Source organism: Saccoglossus kowalevskii, chromosome 5, assembly GCF_978046115.1.
Source record: "Saccoglossus kowalevskii chromosome 5, keSacKowa6.1, whole genome shotgun sequence".
NCBI lineage: Eukaryota > Metazoa > Hemichordata > Enteropneusta > Harrimaniidae > Saccoglossus > Saccoglossus kowalevskii.
The window spans coordinates 38,112,817-38,137,892 of NC_140645.1; the positions used below are offsets into that span (position 1 = coordinate 38,112,817).

General features: G+C 35.9%; 1 pseudogene across 1 annotated transcript; it reads left to right on the forward strand.

The window, feature by feature from the left end:
- The first annotated feature begins 829 nt into the window (after positions 1-829).
- LOC100376101 (short transient receptor potential channel 4-like) lies at positions 830-23,664 on the forward strand (annotated as a pseudogene). The gene is made up of 15 exons (XR_014929450.1): positions 830-914; positions 7,474-7,663; positions 8,520-8,638; positions 10,546-10,653; positions 12,358-12,525; positions 12,851-13,078; positions 13,932-14,119; positions 14,434-14,651; positions 17,670-17,818; positions 18,259-18,941; positions 19,496-19,691; positions 19,839-20,006; positions 20,568-20,609; positions 21,724-21,848; positions 22,088-23,664. The product of XR_014929450.1 is annotated as a short transient receptor potential channel 4-like (transcript).
- Positions 23,665-25,076: the final 1,412 nt, after the last annotated feature.

Below are 25,076 nucleotides of genomic sequence, written 5' to 3' on the forward strand. Positions count from 1 at the left end.
ATATACCTAGAAATTGGATTGGCCTTGCGCACTATAAAGTGAAATAAAAAAAGAAAGAAAATACAATTATTATACTAGATGCAGCAAAGACTACTATACCTAGGGGCCTTACATAAATTTGACGTCATGCGTCGGACGGCTATAGGGTAGAAGCATTTGGCTGACCGGAACGATGTGGATGCCAGAGTCCGATAGAGATAAAATAGTGATGTAATGCCGTGGTAGCCCAGCGTCAGGAAAATGATAGATTCACTCTACTGTCAACTCCCAGTGGCTGGCTGCCTACTTAGCAGTGAAAAATGTGGCATTCATGTTTAACATTGTGGCGTCTACTCTGAGGGAACGTATAACTGCTGGGCCAGTGTGCTGTGTCTGTCCTCAACGAACAATCACAGTATTCTTGTCGTCACATGTTGTGGGTCATCGCGGAACAATGGAACTGTCTACTAAACTCGGGCTGCTGGGAAACCAAACATTATAATGATAAATACAACTTCACAAAGTTTAAGTTTTCCCTAACAACTGAAATTCACAAAAAATATCTTCCCAGAATACACGGGTTTCCACTCGTCTACTATAGTGGTTCAAAATGTGCTTTCCCTCTAAGATATAATAGCATTACAATTAATACTTCTGACAGTTTTATGAAGTTTCCTATTCCGTGACTGAAAGCAGTGAAATGTCCACTGAAATGTTCGTTATATATGGAGACGAAGTGACTAGAGAGCCCATATGAACACACCATCAGAATGGCAGCCATCAACTCCGTCCCTTGGTTAGAAACAGACCATTGTTATGTTGATTTACACATTTACATTTCACTTTACTGTTTAATGATGTCGATATCGTAAGCCTGGGTGAAAGGAGTGTTCAAGTTACAGAAAGGCGGCGTAAGATTCGCTGTATACGCATAGGTATGTATATCGAGTGTCGAAAGTAACTAGTTTTTTTAAATATACAACAGCAATACTTGGAATCTAACTATGGTATTTGTATGAGGCACGAGACCACCTTGGTGAACGAACATGAAGGTTATTTGTCGTTTTCTATCGTACGCCATGTCACAGTCATGGGTCACCTCATTGTGTTCAATTAGAAAGTGCTCGGTGCACTAGAGTGACGCATTAAACTAAATACGTGGAGTCATTTCACTACAATAACTCAAAGAAGTTCAAATTGTACACATAGAGTAGTTTCATCTGCAATGTACATACAACTGTGATTCTAAATGTGGTGGACGTGGTAAGACGTGGAACAGGCCCGGTAAAGTTGACATTGAGTCAGGCCAAGGACGTCCATGAATCAGACAAATTGAAAGTATAAACTCAGTCTAAATAAGATCAGTGACTCTATGTAACTATTGAGACCCTCGCCACTCCCAGAGTGTCCCATGAACATAATTGAACAGGTATGATTACTGTCGACTCGTCTTGTCGTGAAGTGTGTCTACAAAATTAACTACTTGAACAATGTGTTACTCGACCCCAAGCGAGAGCAGAGGTGTAATACTAGCACATATTGACACTAGGGCGAACTCGATAATCATCGAATAATGGAAAGGTAGTCGTATAGTCATATAAAATTAGTTGCAGTTGACATCAGTGTTCTCAGCAGAAAACTGTCTTCGGTCTGCGGCTGATTTGCATATTAATTTGTTGATAGAAATGTTATTTACTGTATGAAGTGACGCCCATTAGTTGAATAAAATAAGATTTATTACCAAAATTATATTTTTCAATATTAATAATTAGTTAACATTATGTAAAATTCGTTAATCAAAATACATGAAAAAAATATAGTTCTGCTGTGTGAGAATCACAATTGTCAAAGGAGTTTGATCCAAAATATTGAAGTTGACAATACAAACAGAAACCCCCTATGTGCATAAACCCCAGTTAACTAATACAAGCTAATTGGCGAACATTAATCGGGGAAATCAAGACTTATTGTTCACCATTAAAAACAATCTCAAATTTGACAGTGGATTTGAAACTTCAGCATTATTATTATAATCAAACATTACATTTGTATTTGAATTCCAAAAAACAAAATGAATTAAATTGAATTAAATCGGGTTACTATATTTTACAATTATTTTGAAATAATAAATTTTTGAAACTCATTAAAATCGATCTATATTTGAATAAAATACTAAATTAACTAAAATAAATTAGGACGCAAATAACATATATTGTTATCCAAAAATATAACTTTGTTTTGATAATCGCATGCAACCACATAATATATTGTTGGATTGTGTATTTTTCTGATTCATAATTACATCATACCATTGTTCAAATGATATAAATAACAAACTGGCCATGAATACAGTGTTCAAAAAGTTTATTTTTATTTTATTACATGTGAAAAATGATTCCATACATCACAAATAACTTTGTTTGTTTAATGGTGGAACTGCTAAAAATGGGAAGTTCTAGAAATAAGATAATTAATATTCACAGATGTCAGCCGAAAAGTAATCGGATCTGAATATCACAATTTGTGTATCGTATTTCATTGACATATGTAGAACGGTTTATGAGATATAAATCGAACAGTTACAAATCGTTTAATTATTATGCATATTAGGTAATTAATAAGAACAGATTTATACCATAACCTCACAATGGCTGACAATCAAGATTCATTGAAATAACTTGAATTGGCTCAAATGCAAATGAGATTATTAATGTGCAGGTCAACAAAAAACTTATCAGGTCTGCCCACTATCTCAAAGTATCTGTATACCAAGTGTCATGAAAATCCAAACACAGGTTTTTGAAGTACTGGTGATGCATATTAACTATCTGGAATAGACAGACTGATCGAAGGACGGACGACGACAGGCGGAAGTATAAACAAGCGTGCCGACAGACGGACAGACATACATACGTCGAGGGTCGGCAAAGGGTATTTTCTTAATCAATTGTTTTTATTTTCGTAATAATGTAGACATGAGTAAAGTGTAAAATGTAATCAGCTATTTTATTCGTCCGTAATTTTTACAAAGATATTATTTTTTGTAAGTGTATAAAGCATTTTTCAAATTAAGTTTCATGATTCGTAGTCAATTTCCAATTTTGATTCTTAAACACAAATTATCAAATATATCATACAAATGTAAAATCTAACTTGAAATTTGCTTTATCTGTAAAGTGTAAAAACCTATTTTTTACTGTAAATGGAATTTTCATTGTATTTCCTGTAAAAACGTAAAATGCAGTTTTTATATTCTGTAACCTTTACCAGCTACCCCCTTGCTCCCCTCTATGTACCCTGACCTTTTTTTCCTATTTTGCATAGCACATCAGATCAACAGGTGGCCGTAGGCAACTGTTCATTATAGTTGGAGTCTATTTGTAATTTATTGTCAAAGCGCAGGTTTATTGAGTTTACTAAAAAATTCAACTGCATTCCTTTCTTAATCAGTAAGTAAATAATCAGCTGATTATGAAACTAAATGCACGTAGTGACGATTTACCCGTAAACTTCCTTTATTGTGTGTGGTCGTCGAGACATATGCCACAGACGTATACAGTTTACTTATGTATTTCAAATCATGACCACACTGACACCGCAATATTTTTTTTAAAAAGTATGAACATCCAACATGCATGCCTTATACCGGTACATGTACCACCTAAACTTAAGACCACAGGGACCTTACCCCGGGGCTCTTACCAAGCATGAGCAGTCCTTGAAATATCAACACATTTTTGAGGTCACTCCAACAAAATGACCAAATCTACAGTATCAAATGTAGCACTCAAGTCTAAAAGGACTTGTGCTTTTTAAACTACCAGGTTTCATTATGCAGATGACGCTCAATCGTTGTACAAGGATTCGTGCTTCTCGGAAAGCATACAACGCGGGTCTTTGCAGTTAGTCTATCTGTGTGTGTGTGTGTTTGTCCGTTCTACTGATATCCCAAGAACCACATGTTGGTCTTTGATAAAATTTGATGCATATATGCTCTGGAATAATGCGCAGATTCGACTAGGTTTTGCATGATAATAAGCTAATTTTTAGCTGTTCCATGACTGTTACACTGATATCTAAAGAGCCACTCATTGGATTTTGAAACTTGTACATATATGCTCTGGACTACTGCACATATTTGATTAGTTTTGGGTAAAAAAATCCATGCATATTAATTACCCAGTTTGCATAATTTTCGGCTTTTCCACTGATATCCCGAGTATTAATCATGACATTTCAATAGAAGTTATAGGACAATGCACAAGCAGGTTTAGGTTAATAACCGTGCATATTAATTACCTAATTTGCGTAATTAATTTTGATATTTCAAGTATATACAAATCATTACATTTCAATGAAGCTTGGTACATAGTTACTCTAGGATTATGCAGAGAACTGATTAGTTTTGGATAAATATTTGTGCATATTAATTACATAATTTACATAATTAGTTTATTTCAGCTTTCACACTGATATCTCAAGTATTAATTATTCCATGCCAATGAAACTTTGTACATAGATGCACATACCTGCCCAGTTTTTGGTTAAAATTTGTTCCTATTAATCTTCTAATTAGCATAATGATTCAATGAAACTTGTCACATAGATGGCCTGTGACATTGCACAGACCTCATTAGGTTTGCACTCAACTCTGTGCATATTAATTACAGTATTTGAATTTGAATTAATTTTTATTGTGTCTACTCAGCACACGGGCGATTTTTCTGAGCTTTATTTTTTTCTAAGTAATTGCATGAAATAATCGAGCTTACTTTTGATCTCAGCTTTAAAATTATCACAATCAGATCGATTCGCATGCGACACCTCCCACCAATAGACCATTTTCCGTTCACTGCGAGAATCACGCGTTATGCGTGAAATCGAACGTAAAAACAGGACAAACAAAGGTCATAGCGTCGTAGTCGCGTCAAACATCGCGTGGGATCCGACAAACGCGAAGTATTTTGGGGGACATTTCCATGTTTAATAATGTGCTGTCCACATTTGATGATAGGCAATTTTGATTAAGTGAGGGTATTCGAAAGCAATATTCCTCTGTCGAACATCGGCCGGTCGATATGAGTTACGAAATAAAGAAATTCGAGTTCAAAATCAAATCGTTCGACTTTTGCGGCAGACGTTCGACGCGCGTCTTTCATGCATCTCGCGAGATCTCGCAATTGTACGGAAAATCCCGCACACAGCTTGTTAGCACGTGTCTGGGTTGAGATAATAATTCTTACCTGGTCAAGCCGCTAGCGCAGTTTGCGCAAAAGGTTAGCGAGGGCTACGCTGGAATGTATCATGCTATTGTACAAAATGCTATTTTATTCGTTGTTTTTTAAAGATTTACTATTATATCCATATCGATTCAGTTTGAGCAAAAAAAGTTACAAACTTCGAGTTTCAGACTTTATAGAAGATGATTTTATGGTTCCATCGAATTAATTTGTGTTATAATGTACATTATTATACATCTGTCATGGGGGAAATTTTCGTCTTGTCTCTATCACGTCTGCTTGAGATGCCGGACCGGGAAAGTCAAATAGACGCACACAGCTAAATACGTTTCAATAGCTAGTCTTTAGCCACATCGTGAACGCCTCAAAGCAAACTGCCTCGTCGGGGTCTCTGTCCAGCACTGACCAAGACTCTCTCGCCTCGTGGAGCTCTCTCCGGGACCAAGGACGTAGACCGTTTATTACGTATCAAAACTTAACCAATTACAAAGAAGTTTAACACATTCAACTGGCAGATGGCCAATCACACTAAGTACTGGATACGTCATATCTTTTGATTAATCGTTCACTATATTAATAACTAATACCAAACGTCAGAAATAGCGGTCCTGATGACGACGGTTATATCGTAATTAGTTCCAAATCACTGAGTTAAGTTCCGTCCAAGACCTCGCATGAGCCTAAATGGTGACAGATATAACACTGCCATTCACTAGTAACCAGCTAAATAAGTCGGTCAACAGATACGCGAAAACTAATTCATGACACATCTCTCACCGTGACGCCATAAAAGTACAGCATCACGTAAGTTTGCGGTATTTTACGTGGTATTTTCATCCTACCATATTAGGAAAAGCGAATTCCAAATATGGAATGATTACACGCATAAGCGTCCTCTAATAATTATAAAGCAAACATGACTGCCAGTAGGGTTCGACCGGACTCCATACAAAGAAGTTCGCTGATTCTGTTCTAAACTTTTTAGATTTCGGCATTCCCATGATGTATCTTTGGAAGGAAAAGATGTATAATAATAAGGTTATTACGAGGATACCTTAAAGTATGTACTCAGACAATACACCGTCGCATCGACCTCCGCTGCCCGTTGGTCGATACTCCCACTGTACTGTCTTCGTGCATACTTTGAGGCATCCTCTTTATAACCTCATAGTATTCTAATCAGAATTAAATGAAGATGTATTTGACGAAAATTTTGTATCTTCTGTAAATTTTGCCGTTTACCCGCTCGGCCTGTGGCTAATGGCAGTTAAGAGATTTTCTAATATTTTCTGGAATCTAACGTTTTGGTTTTGGACGTAATTTCCCTTGACGAATTTGGTGGTACGTAAGTAATCACAATTTAGATCTTAGCTGTGATTCTCGAAGTTATGCCTATGGTGGCGACATTTAGCTTTCATTAAAAGGATTTCGAAATGAGCGGCGAATATCAAAATTCTTACATTTTGTGATACTCAGTCATGATGTCAAAAGTTCAATCTGCTTGCATGGACCAATCAGATTGTCGTGATTTTTATCACATTGTATGGAGATATATAAAATTATCACACTGTTTTATTACACTAAAATACCGTGAGATATGGGATGATTTCTAGACAGCGGTGTGACCTCAAACATTTGATTTAATCATCTAGTTTTGTGAACATGACGTTTTACTCAGTCTAATACTAGTAGTATTTCATAAACGCAAATTTTATCACATTGTCTGTTTTGCACGAACTCCGTATGAGTTGATTTTTCCATTATGCTGGAAAACTAACTCAAATCCTTTGGGATTTCATTGAATCGTGGCACTTATTTGTAGACAATAGCTCACCGTGATAATATTGTCACTTTGTATTCTTGCTTTTAAGGTAGTTTATAAATGAACAACACAAGAATGGATCATCGAAATCGTTCCAATGAAAATTGTCTTTAAAATTAGAATATAATTCAGTGTATTATTGAGCTCTATCTCGGTAAACATATTTATGCCCCCCTCTACCTTAGTAAAAAGATCGGAAACATCATAAATTGGTAAAATGATCGACGACACCCTAACTTGGTAAAAAGATCGGAAACATCATGAATGGGTAAAAAGATCGACGACTCCTTAATTTGGTAAAAAGATCGGTAACGCCATAAATTTGTAAACATGATCAATGACTCCCCATTTTTTGACTATTTCAAAATATATTGTGTATAGAAATTGATGATAAATTATTATTATATAAATTAAATTTTTGTTGTTTTACAGAAGAAAGTGATTTTTTTCAAGATGAAGAATTCGGAAGACATCTTCGCATCACTGTACCTGAATGCAGTGGAAGAAGGCGCAGAGGACGCTGTTCAATATGCTCTCCAAAATAGCCATCTTTTTGACAAACATTGTGTGGATTATAAAGGCCGATCAGCTCTTATATTGGCAATTGATAATGAGAACATAGGTATGTTTATAACTCCATTCAGTTACACATTGACTCCAAAACACACAGCATTTTACAACTGTTCACCTCAACAACGGTCACATATAATTTTAGCGACCCGAAGAGGTCAACCAAGACATTTGTATTATTATCTTCGGGGGCGGACATCCGGGCATTTTCACCGCCTGGCAACCCGCGGCGGTGAAAACAAAGGCTCAAAACTCGCAGAAAACGGTACTTTGGGGGTGATTGTTGAGACTTCTCTGAACAGTGTAACAAGATTAGCCCTACGTGTGTAACATATATAAATTTGATTGTTCGGGATTACTTCAAAGTTGAGTTTGTGTTGTTTTCTCGAATTTTCACCGGCTCGACCGGCGTTCCACAGCAGTGCGCAGAGAGCCCATAGAAATGCATGGTACAGTGGTGCGCGTCTTAGCAACGTGGAACGTCTGTGACGTAGCTCCGCCCCCGAGGATACCAAATAAATCCAAAACAGAAATGGTGGCACTCAATCATGGCAATCTTTCAGGTCACGCTCGTAGGTCTGAATGCATGTATGAACACAAATATACAAGTTGAAAGATTTCAAAAGCAGATTTTTTACAAACACACTCGGCACCACCCTGTGCGCAACTATGCGCCTCACTGCTTTCCAGATCGTATTAGAACACTGAGACGAGCTGCACGCGAAGCTGCACACTGCTCGAGTATAGGTTTATGTAAGAAGTCCCTTTTTTCGGACTTTGTCCTTGGTGGTTTGTGACAAAGATACAATAAGTACCCTTACATCGTCACTTTTCGGACTTCTTCATCACCAAAATGGCGACACCGGATTTGATCGAATTACTAATCGTTATATTTATTGTCTTCAAAGATATGTTACATTTGCTAATCCAGAATGACGTCACAATAGATGAAGGTTTTCTTCACGCCATAGATGAGGGTCAGTATGCAGCCGTTGAGGTATTCTGTAAGCGCGCCCTCTACCTACGGGTGAGTTACCAGTTATGTAAAAAATGCTTCAGAATAACATTTAGAGGGTTAACCTTGCCTCTTGTGTTGATTATCGTAATAATCGCCACACACGCACATACATGCTGGAAGAAAACGCCCTCTCAAAGACGTAGCTACGTCACGATCCCCCAAACGTTGCCAGGACGACTACAAACAAGAATAGACAATGACTTTTCGGATTAACACCTCTGTTTTCCCACTCTAACGAAAACATCTTTTTTTATATCTTCTACTGAGTTCCTCTTCCGGCCAGTCTTTGAGAATCGCTTATACGTCATGGTTACCAATAAATTGCACATGAAGTAATTGGTTTGTTTTCCAATTTTTATTTTTGACATACGCCCTACCGCGTTGCGTTTGATAGGTAGATAGATAGATAGATAGATAGATAGATATTTTATTTGACACAAAATTTAGCATGAATGAAAAAAACATACAATAAATCAATGGTCAAGAAAAACACAAATAAAACAATAGACTAAACTAAAGCTTAGATATAAAATCAATAAATTTTCCCAAGCAATTGACAATAAAGCTATCTTTAGTGCCTAGCAAGCACTTGAATTTCTCATGAGTTGATAACTTGCAAATGTTATCATCATAAATTGCTAATTCAGCTTCAAATTTAGTACGAGCTTGTACAATCTGACTATTTTTACATGTGAGTAATACATGAAATTCATCCCCAATAGCCTGTTCATTACATAGAAAACAAAACCTTTGCTCTGGAGGTGTTTTATTATATCTAAGTTTTTCAATTGGCAACGCGTGAGAAGAAATGCGAAACTTAGTGAAGCTGACCCTGTGTTGCACATTTTTGATTTGTTCTAAATATGGTTCAAATTCAAAATTTTGTTTAAACTTGTTAAAAGTACGTAGCTTATTCTTTTCTGGTTTAAATACCGTTGGCAACCAGACTTTATTATAGTAAACTTGTTTGAATTTGGTTTTGAATTCTATAGTGTTAGATTCATCGCTAATTTTAGTTAATGTGAATAATCTTTTAACAAATGCTGTCCATGAATTACCGTTCATTTTATTGTCAGTATTAAAAGCACAGTCCAGAAGATGATTATGTTTAATTGATTTTAGCCTTTCATAATACTTCAATGTTTGTGAACTAATGTCAATAATGAGAGGATAGCTACCAAGTTCAGCTCTAGTTGCTGCATTGCTGGCCTTATTATTAACACCTAAAATCTGTTTGCAAAGTTTAATGTGGAGTTGTTCAAAGTATGTTTTGTCATTAAACAGACTTTGTATAAAATTGTCTTCAGTTATTTCGTTATTTTTTGTTTTAACAAGTTTGAAAGTAAAAGCCCCCCATATCTCAGATCCATATAATAAAATGGGCAGGATTGTACTGCGATATAACTGAATAGCATTTTTTGGCGAAACTATATAATTGTGTAGGCTAAGTGTTTGTTTTAATGCACCTATTGCACGCATTGCTTTTTTGACTAGATTATCGATAGCAATTGTAAAATTACCACTACTTTGAAAAGTGATACCTAAGTAGGTATATGTTGGGACAACTTTTACCTGTTGGTCTCCTAAGTAAAATTTGCCATCTATCTTTCTTCCCCTGTTATTAAAAATAATAATTTTAGTTTTGTTAATATTAACTCCAAGTCTCCATTTGATACAGTAGCTTTTAAACAAATTAAGATTATCTTGTAGTCCTGTACTTGTGTTTGAAAAAATGACAATGTCATCTGCAAAAAGTAGGCAATTAATATTGGTGCCATTAAGACTGACAGACTCAGATTTTTGATATGTGACACATGCGACGTACAGAGGGGTATTCATTCCGATGCACGTGACTAAATGTAACATCTTTGAATAATGCTATGGTTATTTATGATTTTATGGATTTGACCAATCAGGCACGGGGTATTGATATCCTCAACTGTGGTGCGGACAGTTCGTTGTCGTCATGTGACGTCACACCTATGGTGAAAGCGGCGCAGTGTAATGAACTGCACATCATCAAGGTTAGTAAAATTTGATCGATAAAAATGGCCGCCGTGATCTCGTAGATGGCAAGTGAGTCACGAACGAAACTTGTCCCCATCCCCGTGAGGAGTGTTTTTTCTCTCTCACGTCATCGCGACCACTGTCCCAAATACCATGATTAAATAGATTAGAGGTGTCCACTACACGAATAGGGCATTATTCGTGGTTCTCTCGTTCTCAACGAGATCTTAGCGGCCATCTGGTTGAAGGTCCATTACAAACTGATTTTTACAGTGCAACAACATTATTGAATTCAACAAGCAGTACACCACGGTAAATACGATGTAGCATCAACTACTTGACAAAATAACACATTCACATATTTATTTTACAATAAATCCAGTCGATATTTGTATTAACTAAGTAATAGGAAATAGTTTAAGGTAGCGAGACTATTATTTGTGTTGAAAATTACGATTTTCACATTTATTTATTAATTGATGAAATGCACCATAAACTTTCATATGATAAAGTCAATATAACATAGAATGTCATGTAAGTTGGTTAAAATATAGATTTTCTGAAGGGAAGCAAGGCAGCCTCAGTAGTGTTTTCCAAAATCAACAACACAGGTTTAATCTGTGTGCCTATAAGTTTCAAAGATAAACTCAAGACAAAGCAATGTTAGGATGTGTTATCAGTAGCTATCTGACACACAATGAGTGTTTCCAAACATTTGAGTGGTTTGTCTCCGCCCCTGTTTGTTTCACAGATTAGTCATTTGCATATGAATGTGTCAGACACAAGGTCACACAGCCACTGAAAAAAAAATCATTGATTTTGGTATTTTCATATGCCGAATTTATCCAATTATAGCTATCCCATTCCTTTATTTTTTGGTTTCCAATAGCCTTACACATTTGGATGTCCCTACACATGGTAAAACAGACCTTGATGGGAAAACAAATTGATTGTGCCGATAAACAAGCTTGAAAATCTTTGCTGTTACTTCATGGACGTTTTCTAGGAGTTTATGTTTTTTCAAAATACAAGGTCTTTAACAAAAAATAACATATACTTATTGTCGTCGGATTAACACCAAATTTTCACAGCTTTAAGGTGACAATGAGAGGAACTTGAATGTGTCCAGACAAACTATTTCATCGATTATTTACCAATGTGTTGTGGTTTGAGTTGGGGGCAATGCGACTAAAACAGTAATTGAAATTCAGGACACTATTTTTTAAAACGCGTTGCTTGAATATAACTAACCAGACACATTCAATTTACCAGACTATTGAACAACTAGGAAAAGTGAAAAAAATACTTCTTATCGCCAGCATAAATGCGTAATTATTTTTTTTACAGAAAAAGTAATTTTTCAACTTTGATTGAGTAACGCGTCGTAGATTGCAGATACGGGCATGCAAAATACACTTGTGAAAAGCTTGAAGTTAGGCGATTCTAAAAATATATACTTTCCCGGGTCTATTTGTAGTCATTTAGTCACAATTAGAAGATGAAAATAAGTATGCAAATAATAGTCCCGCTACCTTAAGGTCATAGAGTTGAATAGTGCATACTCACAATTTATAAAACCAGTTAAATGTATATATACCTAATTTCTTATTTTAAACATATTCATTGTTATAACCAGATGTAAACACATTTTCCGATGAGACAATACATATTATTATGTAAATGTAAATGATGCTGAGCACTGACGTCATTTCATTTTGTAGCTTCTTCTTGATTACGGAGCTGTAATGCCAGACCCGGCAGTGGTATCCCCAAGATCGGAGCCAAGTTCATTACAATCATCATTAACGCGATTGCATATCTACCAAGCACTGTCCAGCGAAGCATACATTTCACTGACCTCAGTTGACCCTATCGGTGATGCTTTTGTTGTAAGTATTCAACAATATATTACTCCAGTTCCATGAAACATTTGTACCTAAACATATGAATGACAATATGGATGGGTTTTGCAACGCTCAATGAAACAATGACAGACTCTAACACGCGCATGCGCAATGATTGTTCTGATGCGCACAATACAATCGGCATTAGAAATATGTACTTATTAGAACTAATACTATGTTATGTGCTAAAAATATATTTATTCTACGACAAATACTATTCGAATGTGTGCATTCACGTGTAGCATTAAATAACCTCATTAAAAAAATAAATGTTCAGTTTAATTTAATGTTTTCACTCCGTCGTATTCAGTTAAGCGTGACATTACGAAAGTTGAGTAAAGAAGAATACGAGTTTTCACAAGAGTACGAAGAGATGTCTATCAGATGTGAACAGTTTGCTGCTGATTTGCTGGCACAGACACGTGACCAACGTGAAATTAAAAGCGTATTGGAGTACGATTCTAAACTAGATGCAGAAAGTGTGTACGATGAGTCTGTACAACGTGTCACCGAGGCAGTTAATTACCGACAGAAGAAGGTGAGATGTTTGAACTTATTTTGTATTGGTTAGATGTTGAAATAATTCCATTTGATATTCTGAACCTCTCAAATGATCAATGGTTGGTTTTGTTGACAAAACTAATACCTATTTAAATTTTCGTGAATTATGCGAGAAATGATGGAATGAGTGTAATAGTGATATGAACACAGCGTTGAGTTCAATGATCAGGGAACCCAAATGAACACACATAAGTTCATTACAGATAGTCCACCTTTATTCACACAAGCAGTCAGCTGACGTAAACCCTCGCTGCACCGTTCTCTGGTTCTCCCCTTACAATTGCTGCAGTCGTTGACATGATCACGTGATTACCAGTGATGTGTCTTAGACGGTTAAAGCCTTGCAAAGCTGCCACTACTAAATACAATCTATTTGTCATATTCCTGTAATATATGTTTATAATCTCCACCCTAAATATGCCAGTTGTTAATTCTAAACAATAGTCTAACGGCGTGTGGGCCGAATGTGCAAACGTGAAGTCTCTATTATAACAATAGTCTAACGGCGTGTGGGCCGAATGTGCACACGTGAAGTCTCTATTATAACAATAGTCTGGACTTAATACACGTTAGATATAAACAGAGATTATGACATCCAGGACTACGCAATGTAAGTGAAATTGATTTTTAGAACCTAGTCACGTGCAAAGCACGTGAGGGGATTTGGGTCTATGTCATGTGAAAGTAACGTGATATTTACAACAAGCGTACAAGCCATGCGGAAGTACGAGAAAAAGTCGCGTGAAAAACATGTTCAGATTAGTCGCATACAATACACCTGTGATCTGGGTACTTTGTCTCTAACTAAATTACACTATGCATTTCTTTAGTTTATAGCACAGGCACATTGCCAGCAGTATCTAATCGGGAAATTTTATAGGCAGCTGAAGAACAAGGTGGATACAAGTACATTCGTCATGCTTCTGATGTCATTTCTCATCTCAATTAGCTATCCTGTACTATCAATCATATACCTCTTCTGGCCAAAAGGAAAGTTTGCTGATTTTATACGTATTCCGTGAGTATTCAAAACTATGATAAACGGCCATGCGTTATTATTTTATACTTGCGTTATAGTTTTTTAATTTACTTTTTTAAAATTGTTATCAATATTTTCTTCCAAGATTTTTCCATTAAAGCGGGAGGATCGTCACCTGCGCACGCGCAGGAATTGTGCCCTAAAAGCGCAAAGGCTCATGGGTAGACGCTTGTTTATAAACAATGGCACGCTATGGCCATCTGACGCATGCGCAGGTGAAGACTCCTCAGCTTTAACCTTCGTAAAACGAAGTTCTTTTCCTTAATTTAAAACGTATTCTTATTTATCTGTAGTTATATAAAATTTCTGATGCATACCATGTCTTACATGACCTTCCTTGTGTTGCTGTTTGCGACCACTATCGCCGAAAACAACGCAGCAGCTGATTGTACAGCGCTACATACAGACAAAAAAGATGTTTTGAAGTGTCTGAAAGTAGCTGAGCTAGCGCAGCAGCAAAGAGGACCTCCGCCCTCTATACTTGAATGGATAATAGTTTTATGGATTGTAGGTGAGTATTCACTTGTGTTGTCTTTTTATTCGATCAAGACGGATACAGCTCCTGAAGAAGTTCTTTTAATTAAAATTATGGTATTTTTTTGGTCAGAGCGCCCTCTAGTATTTGTGAGGAGTCATGTTTATTTGGAATGCTCTGATTGGATGGAAGTTTGAGCCTAGCAAGGTGTGATAGTCAATAAGCATGAACTACTAATTTGACAGGGAAGTGATACTCAAAATGCAGCAAGCTGTTTTAATTGCTGTTGTGGTAGAGTTTTTATCCCTGTCAAATGGATTTATTGGTCCACTGAAAAATCAAAATAACGTTTCCCTGCAACTTAGACTTATATTAATCAAGGCATTTTTAAAATCATGGGTGTTACCTCTCCTCAAGTTACGACCCGTTTCCCCCATAAAATAATGGTTGCATCTAATAATAAAATAAAGATGGCGGACTATAAGTTGATTCATCTCGTTCTACTCTGGATTAGTTGGAGCAAATAAAGACCCTAGAAAGTTAGTATGTATATGCCTGTGTGTTTTTTTACTGTCTTTGACTTTCCCTATGTATATGTTTGTTGCTATTGACAACAATTCAGTTCTTTGCAATGCTTCAGTCAATGTTTGTCTTCACTATCTACCCAGCTCCTCGTCGGACGCTATGTGGCTCTGGTGTGGTATATTTAGCACAGACAGTAGGATAATTGTCACATTTATTGCTCCAAGAAAATATTCTCTGTCCATGTGTATTTATATAAATAGATGCAGTTTCTTTGGCTTGAATAACATTCACTGGCTTCATACATACAGGTATACTGGTTTACCTGCTTCTAGTTGAAATTTAACCAATTTTATTACCTAAGACAGTTGGACATTTGCCACATGTCACAACACTCATGTTCAAGTGCCACAGCTTGAAACAAGTAGTCAAATCTAATATTGGCTGGAGCTTTTGTTTATATGGAAATTGTCATGTGAATGGAAAACTCGATGGTCAGAAAGTAATAAAAATAAGCACAGGCTTACTCTGCCCACCCCACTATGAATTAAAAGACTGCTTATAAGGCCATTTATGATGGTTTCATCGTGTTTTTTATGGAAAACAATTTTAATTATAAACTTCTATGCTCTTGTAACCAACCGTGGGGATTCATCAAACTAAACAACATGTGTCACTATTACTAAGAAAAATGTACCTATTTTATATTAAAATTGCTGATATATATATATACCAAAAGATTAACTAATACAGTACGAGCTATCACCAGACTGTCTCCAAATATGTTTTTAAATAAATTATATTAAATTGCATTATTAGTTTTAGTTAACTTATTGCACTTATTTTTTGCTGGTATTGGTGATACCACCCACAAAAGCCTTTTTCGACACTGTTTTGGCATTAGATGAGAAAGATATTATTGATAATGTGAACAATATATATCGATATAAAATTCTATGTTAGAAAGGAAATGAGACGAACTTGAAATTATGACGCATAACTGGTTGTGAATTAATACAAATTTACAACAACAAAAAAATATTTGTATATGTTATTTTATGCTGGCGACATCGATATATCGAGCTCTGTGTAGTTAAATACCTATATTGCCGTTTGACTCATGCAGAGAGCGATGAATGTTTACTTCCGAAAACGTACAGCGTCCTTTATCAGCATTTGCTATGGAAGTACCGTTTCGTTGTTCTTTACATTCCTTACCAAACAATACAGATCGAAGAGGCGTACATGTGTTGGTGCATGGTCCATATGAGGGTCGGCAAGGGGTATTTTCGTAAGCTGTAATCTATTGTTTTTGTTTTCGTAATAATGTCATTTAAATAAATAAAAAAAAATTAAATTTGTAGACATGGGCAAGGAGAAAAATGTAATCAGCTATTTTATTCGTCTGTAAATTGTACAAAGATCTTATTTTTTGTAAGCCTATAAAGCATCCTAAACACAAATAATCAAATATACCGGGGGTATTATGAAAATGTAAACTGTAATTAGGAATTTGTTTTATCTGTAAAATGTAAAAATATATTTTTTACTGTGAGTGGAAATGTCATTGTATTTCCTCAGGCTGTAAAAACGTAAAATGTTTTTTTTTTATTTCCTGTAACCTGTACCAGCTATCTCCCTTGCCCCCCTTCTCATATCACTGAATGAGCTAAGCAGAATGTTGTTGGAATGCAACATGTAGTCTATGATACACATATTTATAAGTGTTTTATCCACAGATCCACAGATCATTGGCATATTGTAATAATAATAATAATAATAATGTTTATTTGCCATAGATTACATAAAAAAATAACAATACAGCAATAAATAATAACTAATAAATAATAATAATATTAATCTATGGCTGGGAAACAGAAATTAGCTCATGCAGAGCTAGTCTAGTCTATTTCCCATCAAAATATATTTGTAAATAGCTATTTATTAAAAAGGGCAATCAAGTAGACAGAAGTTATACAAAAGGAGTTGCGTAACACATACGCTGTGATAACACAAACCCCGCAAATGAGCTACAGACAAAATACACCTAAAACGTAAAATAACCGACTGTGTTTTGAGTCCTAGGCTCTAAACATTCCGTTAGTCATATTCTAATTAACATAAATAGTAGTATAAAGAAGCAAGAACAAGTTCGAGCGTACGAATCACCAGAAAAAAAAGCAAAAAGACGTGTGGTGGCGTGAAGCTAGGCGATTAGGTGCCGTACGCGAGCGCCGGTTCGAGTCACGCACGCAGTACGTATTTACTATAATTAGACATAGTCTTTACCTTGCCGTTTATTCGGTGTTATTTGCTTACTTTACTTCCTATGTCGACAGCAACTATGAGAGAAAAAAAAGCAAGTGGGTGTGAATACTATGATTTCGTTTAGTAGTATTATCCAATACTTCATATGATGACAGCAATTTAGCTATTGACGGGCAGTGTGGATATACAGGCAAAATGTAACACAGTGAAATGGGGTCACCTTCAACCTCAAGTCATAATATACCATATGTTACTGTACTACAGGCATGACATGGAGAGAGATTAAGGAACTCTGGAGTGGTGGCATTGCTGCATATTTACGCGATCCTTATAATTTCATAGATTGGAGTCAGTTGGCATTATATTGGGCTGTTATAGCACTGCGGATTGTCGCATATCTACAGGTAAATGATGTAAGTACAGATTTTTCTTTACTTTGGGGTCACTGTTTAGTTTTTTAGAAGCGACTGTTTTGGCATTGTAATTTAATGTGTTCGAAACCTTGGAGGCGAATGTCATAGTGCTGGGTTTACGTGAATTTGAATGACGCGCCACACTTTTAGTTTATTTTAGTCTACTAATCAAAAAACATCATATACAGTACATTTCAAAAGTGCAACAAAGACAACTAACTGACTCATATCACTCCTATTATTCTTAATTGTCTGTAGTTTCATAAATGATTTGCGTTTTCAACAAGAAATGTAATGTACAATGTAGGGTGTAAAGACTGCCATCAACGACGCATCACTATTTTGTGGAGCATCTTATGACGTCTATATATCATATGCACTAATTGATGACGTGTGCCATTCCTGTAGGCTAATGAATGTGATTTGTTTTACATTGACAGTATATACCAAACTTTGCTACTGCTGATGGAAGCATAATTTCAGTGAGTAAACGGCAGACGACAGATGATTTTGTCAGACAACAACACAATGGAACCCGTGTCTTTACAGAAGAACAGATCGCATCTATAGCCAGCGATATTATTAGGAATCTCTCTTCAGAAATGCAGATATCACACGAAAGACTTGAAGAGTCTATTATAACATTGGGCAATGCCATAGGGCAAATCATAACACCAGAGACACTGTCGAATGTCACAACGACACAGGACAATGACATAGATTTCGAGTTCTCATTTCTTGACGACTGGTATGATGAGATATGGTGGCAGGAAGATTCCTTCTTCCATGAATTCCAAGATGATCTATCCTACATTATCCCACGTTCTCAGTGGAATCAGTGGGACCCAACTCTAATTGCTAATTGTATTTTTGCAGTTGCTAATGTTCTCAGCGTTCTGCGCATCCTCAGACTTACCGTTATCAGTCAGAAGATCGGACCCATGCAAATCACACTTCAGAAGATTGTTTTGGATATCTTTAAATTTTTGTTTATATTTTTTTGTGCTTGGACGGCTTTTTCTCTTGGTTTGACACAGATATATTGGTCGTACAATGCCGAGGCAGAAGTGCAATGTTATCAAACACCGAATGCGACAGACTGTGACAAACAACCATTCGGCAGGTAAATGAATTCTGGGACAGAGAGGGCGCATTTCTATGCACCCAATTATAAATATCGAATTCTTCTTTAACTTCTAAATTGTTTAACTTGTTTTAATGACGAGCATGTGTGTAGTTTTACTGTAAATGTTACAATAGTTCATCCTTCAACTGCAGTTTAAAGGGCGGTAGTCGTTGCGCTACGCACGCGCGAGATATATGGGTCTCATATGAACAAAGATGGCGACTTTGACAGTTGTGCAGATCAACAAGTACAAACTGGGACGTTTCCAAGCTTTAATTGGGTATTTTTTAGGTGATTGGAAGGTATCGAAGGTGTCACCGGTGGTATTTGGTGCTTGTCGCGCCCAGGTCAAACCTCATACTTGTGATTTCCATTTGAAGAGCGCTTTGGATTATGGGAAAATCAATGTTTATCAACACAAATATGGCACATGCGCAGCGCGACAACCACCGCGCTTTAAGTGTTTCATGTTGTATATGTGTGTGTTTGTTTTCTTTTGTACAATTATTAATACAAATGCGGTACAATGACCATTATGTGATTTTTTGCAGTGTTGTTTCGAGTATGGCCACTCTGTTTTGGTCTTTATTTGACCTTACTGATCTGACAGATCTGAACGTGAAAGCCGATCACCAATCATCGGAAGGGTTTGGATGATTTCTCTACGCTATGTATATGATAATCGCTGTAATCGTTTTATTAAACCTACTTATTGCTATTATGAGTAACACGTATTCTAAAGTACAGGTAAGATGACGTCATCATAGTTAATTAAGTCCAGCAATGATGAAATACTAGTACATGACAATTCAGTAACTATAACAACATGCACTAAAAAAATCAAAATCATTCTGAAAGTCATTCCTAATCATCAGATATTAAATTGGTTTGCAGGACAATGCAGACATTGAATGGAAGTTCTATCGGGCTGAGATGTGGGTGGGTTACTTCCAGGAAGGCGGTACTCTACCTGTACCATTCAACATTATACCAAGCCCAAAATCTGCTTTCTATTTCCTAAAGTCTATATTTTGTTGTACACCATGCAGGAGAAATCCAAAGGTAATTTCTTCATTTATATCACACTACTATGATTATGAGGTTATTACGAGGATACCGAAAAGTATGCACGAAGACAGTACAGTGGGAGTATCGGTATCCTCGTAATAACCTTATTATTATACATCTTTTCCACCCAAGGATACATCATGTGAATGCCGAAATACAAAAAGTTTAAAACAGATTGAGCTAACTTCTTCGTATGGGGGTCCCGTCAAACCCTGTAGGCTGCCATGTTTGTTTTTATTTTTCTTAAAGGACGTGTAAGCATTCCATATTTGGAATTCGCATTTCCTAATATGGTAGGATGAAAATATCCAGTGCAATATCGCAAAATTACGGCACCCTGTAAATTTTGGCGTTACGGTGACAGATGTATAACAATATCTTTTATTGAGTCTCAATGTAATAATTATTTGTATACGGTACCACGCTATGGCCATCTAACGCATGCACAGGTGACGACTCCCCCGCTTTAAATTACGTTACTATATGGTAACATCAATCAATGTATACCCATGTGATACAGCGACCCATGAATAAACCGTCTTTGTTTATTTTAAGAAAAACTTGGAGATGCTGAAACGGAAAGAAGTTTATTATCGCGTAAGTCTCATGCCATATACACTACACGTGCATGTACAACAAATACATAATGTGACATATTATCGTAGTAAGCCCAACGAAACAACGCACTCACAATACAAATCTATCACCTCTCACACTTAATAATAATAATAATAATAATAACTCTATTTAATTAAGCGCAACAATTCCAACATATGAAGATCAAAGGCGCTGATACAATAAACAATCAGTCAAATATTAAAAGCACATTTAAATAAGTGCGTTTTCAGTCTGGATTTAAAAATGTCTACTGAAGGACTAGAACGAACAGACAGAGGTAATTCATTAAAAAGTTTAGGACCTAAATTTTCAAAAGCACGGTCTTTGTATAACACCTTGGACTTTTTACTACACATCTGACGAGTTTTAATAAGAAACTTCGATTCAGATCTTAAACTACGACTCGGTACATAAAATTCGATTAATTCACATAGATAATTTGGGGCAAAACCATACAAAGATTTATACACTAGTAAAAGTAATTTGAAATTGATTCTTTGTACAACTGGTAACCAATGAAGTTTAATAAAAATGTCTGTAATGTGGTCATATTTTCGAGCACGAGTGACAAGGCGGGCTGCTGCATTTTGTACACGAATAAGAGGTTTTATCTTAGTTACAGGGAGACCAGACAATAATGAATTACAGCTGTCTAAGCGAGAAGATATGAAAGCATGTACCAACTTTTCAGTATCAGATTGGGATAATGATTTACGAATACGATTAATATTTTTTAGATGGGAATATCCAGATCTACAAATAGTAGAAATGTGTGTTTCCATAGATAGCTGCGAATCAAACAAGACACCTAAGTTTCTAGCACTTGACGAAGCACTAACCAATTCTTCACCAATTGCGATACTAGACAAAGGACACGAGTCTTGTGAGAATCTCCGAGACGACATGCACACAAATTCGTAGTTATCGTAGTAAGCCCAACGAAACAACGCACTCACAATACAAATCTATCACCTCTCACACTTACACATTGTCTGTTTTTTTTAATTTTCCGGTGGATATGTTTGTGTATGTTAATGTATTTATAAGTATCACGTGACACTTGTTGATTGGTGTTGATTTCATCTTCCTTCAGAAAACTGTTCATCAACTTGTAGAACGTTATTTTGCCAGAAGACAGTATGTAAACCGACATCATGATTCAAATCCATTAACTCTCTCAGAATTCAAAGAATTTAGAGATGAGATGACGTCATTCAGGTGTGTTTTATTATTGATTTAGCTAATGTGAGATTATTTATCATTATTACGACCAACTAACCCATAGAATATCCGCATTAATGCCACCATTGAATTGATATACATGTACTACATTAAGTGATAGCTTACTGTGGGCATTGAAATTCATGGATATTTTAATAATCGTATTGATCATATTCACTGGGATTTAAATTCACGAATTTGATACTAAAACAATTCTTTGTGTCCTTGTATTGCAGGAAGAATGTACAAGACATCACAACAGATGTGATGAATCGAATATCACAACTCGAAGGCAGTCTTCAGAAGACAGGCAGTGTACCGTTACCAGCGTATGACATATCGAAAGTTAATGAAGACGGCTACACTAAATCTCGATACAAAACGTTGAAGCAGAGAATGGTCGAGCAAAAATTACAGATAATGGGAGCGGAATCGACGCCAGAGAACATCCGCCATCGAAATCCAAAAGATTTGCATTCGGAAACCACTTCCATCCATACCATATCCCATGATACCATGGCCAGGTTTTCTCAAGCAGGACAGTTTGGTACCCAACTGGGTATTAGAAATCCCATCTTCAATGAAGATGATATTGAACTTGAAATACGACAGTGATAGTTTCTCAAACATACTTTATGTAATTTCAATACACATATGTAACAAACTAGTGAGATTGAAACACGCAACACGAGACAAGAAGCAATTAAACATATCCACCGTTTTAACTAACGAATTGACCTCCGTGAGTGCGTCTTTCCGGGTGTGCGTACGTATCCATATCCTACACATGCTTAGGCCGGTCAAGTTCAAACACTTGCATCAGACATTATATCGTACATATGCACATGAATTTGTTTCATGATTCCATTCAAGATGGCCAACTGGCAGCCACTTTAAGGCCAAAATCATCGAAGTTACACTTTTTCACCTTTTCGGAACCCGACCTTCGTCTTGAATGGACGGATTCTGTTCTAACTTGGTACAGACCTTGAACGTAATTGGGCCTCAATGCAATTAAGTTTATTTCTCGTGTCAAGTTCAAAATTGGCGACTGGTGGCCATTTTGTTTCAAAGAATGCAGTTCCTAGTCCATATATTCGACATGCATGCACTGATCTTTTCATTGTCAGTGGCATATTAAGTTGTAAATAAATGTACAATTCAGTTTTGATTACTGTCATTTTGATAGGCAAGGAGAATCACCGAATTTAATGTGTTATGTAATCGGAAAAGTGCACAAAATGCACAAACTTTTGAATGGATATTCAGAGGTGGTGCTCTTTTAATATTTATTAAATAATATTCTATCGTTTTGAAGTCGATAGATATATTTTGCGAAAAACAATGTTCGTAGATGGTTTTCAGCAATTTAGCCATAATTTTTGTAATATTGGAAAATATAAATCCATTTCCATAAACATTTGGCTAATAAAAACACGATAAATACCAGACACGTTGGGGAGAACCCCCCCCCCCCATCTGACGACACGTTCGTATAAGCTTTGTATTCAAACTTGCTAGACATGTTCAACAATATTTGATTAGAATACTGGAGACTGAAAGTTAATTTTATATCCAAATATTTGATAAAATTCATTCATTCATACTATGACAACTTTTGGTTTTATATTGTTTATCATCTTTTTTTTTTTATTTCATATTTTTTTTTTTTTTTTTTTGAAACACATCATAATTTTTACACCATGGTTTCAGAACATCTTCACGAGTTGCTGGTCAATATTTTAAAACTTTTTTTCATTTTTTAAAATTCAGTTTCATTATTGATTAAACCTACTTTTGCATCCCTACACAATGTTCTCTGTTCTTCCTTTTCGCGTGTATATGTGTATTGACATACAGTAGAGATAGCCCATTCCTTTAGACTTTTTTATTTATTCACTTTTATAACTACATAGTCTTAAACCAAGTCCAATTCTACAAAAGGTGCATGATCTGTGTAGATTGAAGAGTGTAAAATAGATGATAAACAGGAATCATATTAAATCAAATCAAATCACCAAGTTGTTCTTCTATATGTTACATTTTATACGAAGACTTCCTCAAATTCATCACCAATCACTCCCACTGACACGTTGTAATTATCGCTAATTATTTTATACATTCGTTAAGAATTCATTAAGGATCTGAAAAACACTAACACTAATGGAAATTGGGAAGATCCTGAATAAGATTACACAAGAGCATACGACGATTTTAATTTCGACGTTTCAACAATAGGATTTTGAAATGAACATGAAAATCAAAATTTTAAATTCCTCTTTTGGATTATTTGCATTTCCATATTTCATTCGACGGCCTAACAGCAAATGATAACAGATCAAAGACAAAAACTTAAATCTTACCAGTCAGTTCTGTTCCCACAATGATTTATGACATTTATATACTAGTAAGTTGTTAACTTTTGTGAAGACAGTCGATTTTGTATGTTAAATGGAAAGGAAAATAACGATTATAATTGTTATAACGTCGGTCTTTACTGGAGGCTTCACAGTAATAGATCACTGTTTAGTCCCAATTCAGGAAATGTATACATAACGCTCGTGTACATAATAAATCGGAAGTATGGCCTATTGGGAGTGTACCAGACCACGGTGTTTTTACTTGGCATGTTAAAACAGAGCACTATGACAGATATCTGCAAGTGGAAAATAATACATTGCTAACATGTCTGCGAATATATAAATTTCACCACATACTGATGAAGTTCATGTCATCCCCAGAAACCTGCGTTGACTATAAATTACCTACAAGGTGTAATTCGATCAACACCCAGGAGTAGTAACAAAAAAAAAAAAAATCTAATGAATTACTGAGGAAATTACCGGGTATGTGTTTAAAAGAAGATGAGGAATAACTTTGATCATATCTTTGTTTTGTATCCAGTCATAGCACAGGGAGCCCAGGAACTATGATCAACTGTACACACTCCCTATGAGGGGGGGGGGGGGGGGTATCGGCTGGTATCTAGTGTAAGAAATAGACAAGGGATGAATGCTCCAGCCAGCTCGTATTTTTCAAAAAAAATGGAAAAAATAGATGTACAGAGTGAAAAATAAAATCTATAAAAAATACCAGGTTGAAGAAAATTAGTTGCTCTTTCAAACTTCGCCAAAGCCCTGCCTATATTTTACCGATATCTGCAGAATAAATCAAGAAAACTACACAAATTGACTCCATTTACGACTAATTAACGGTTTGCCGGAA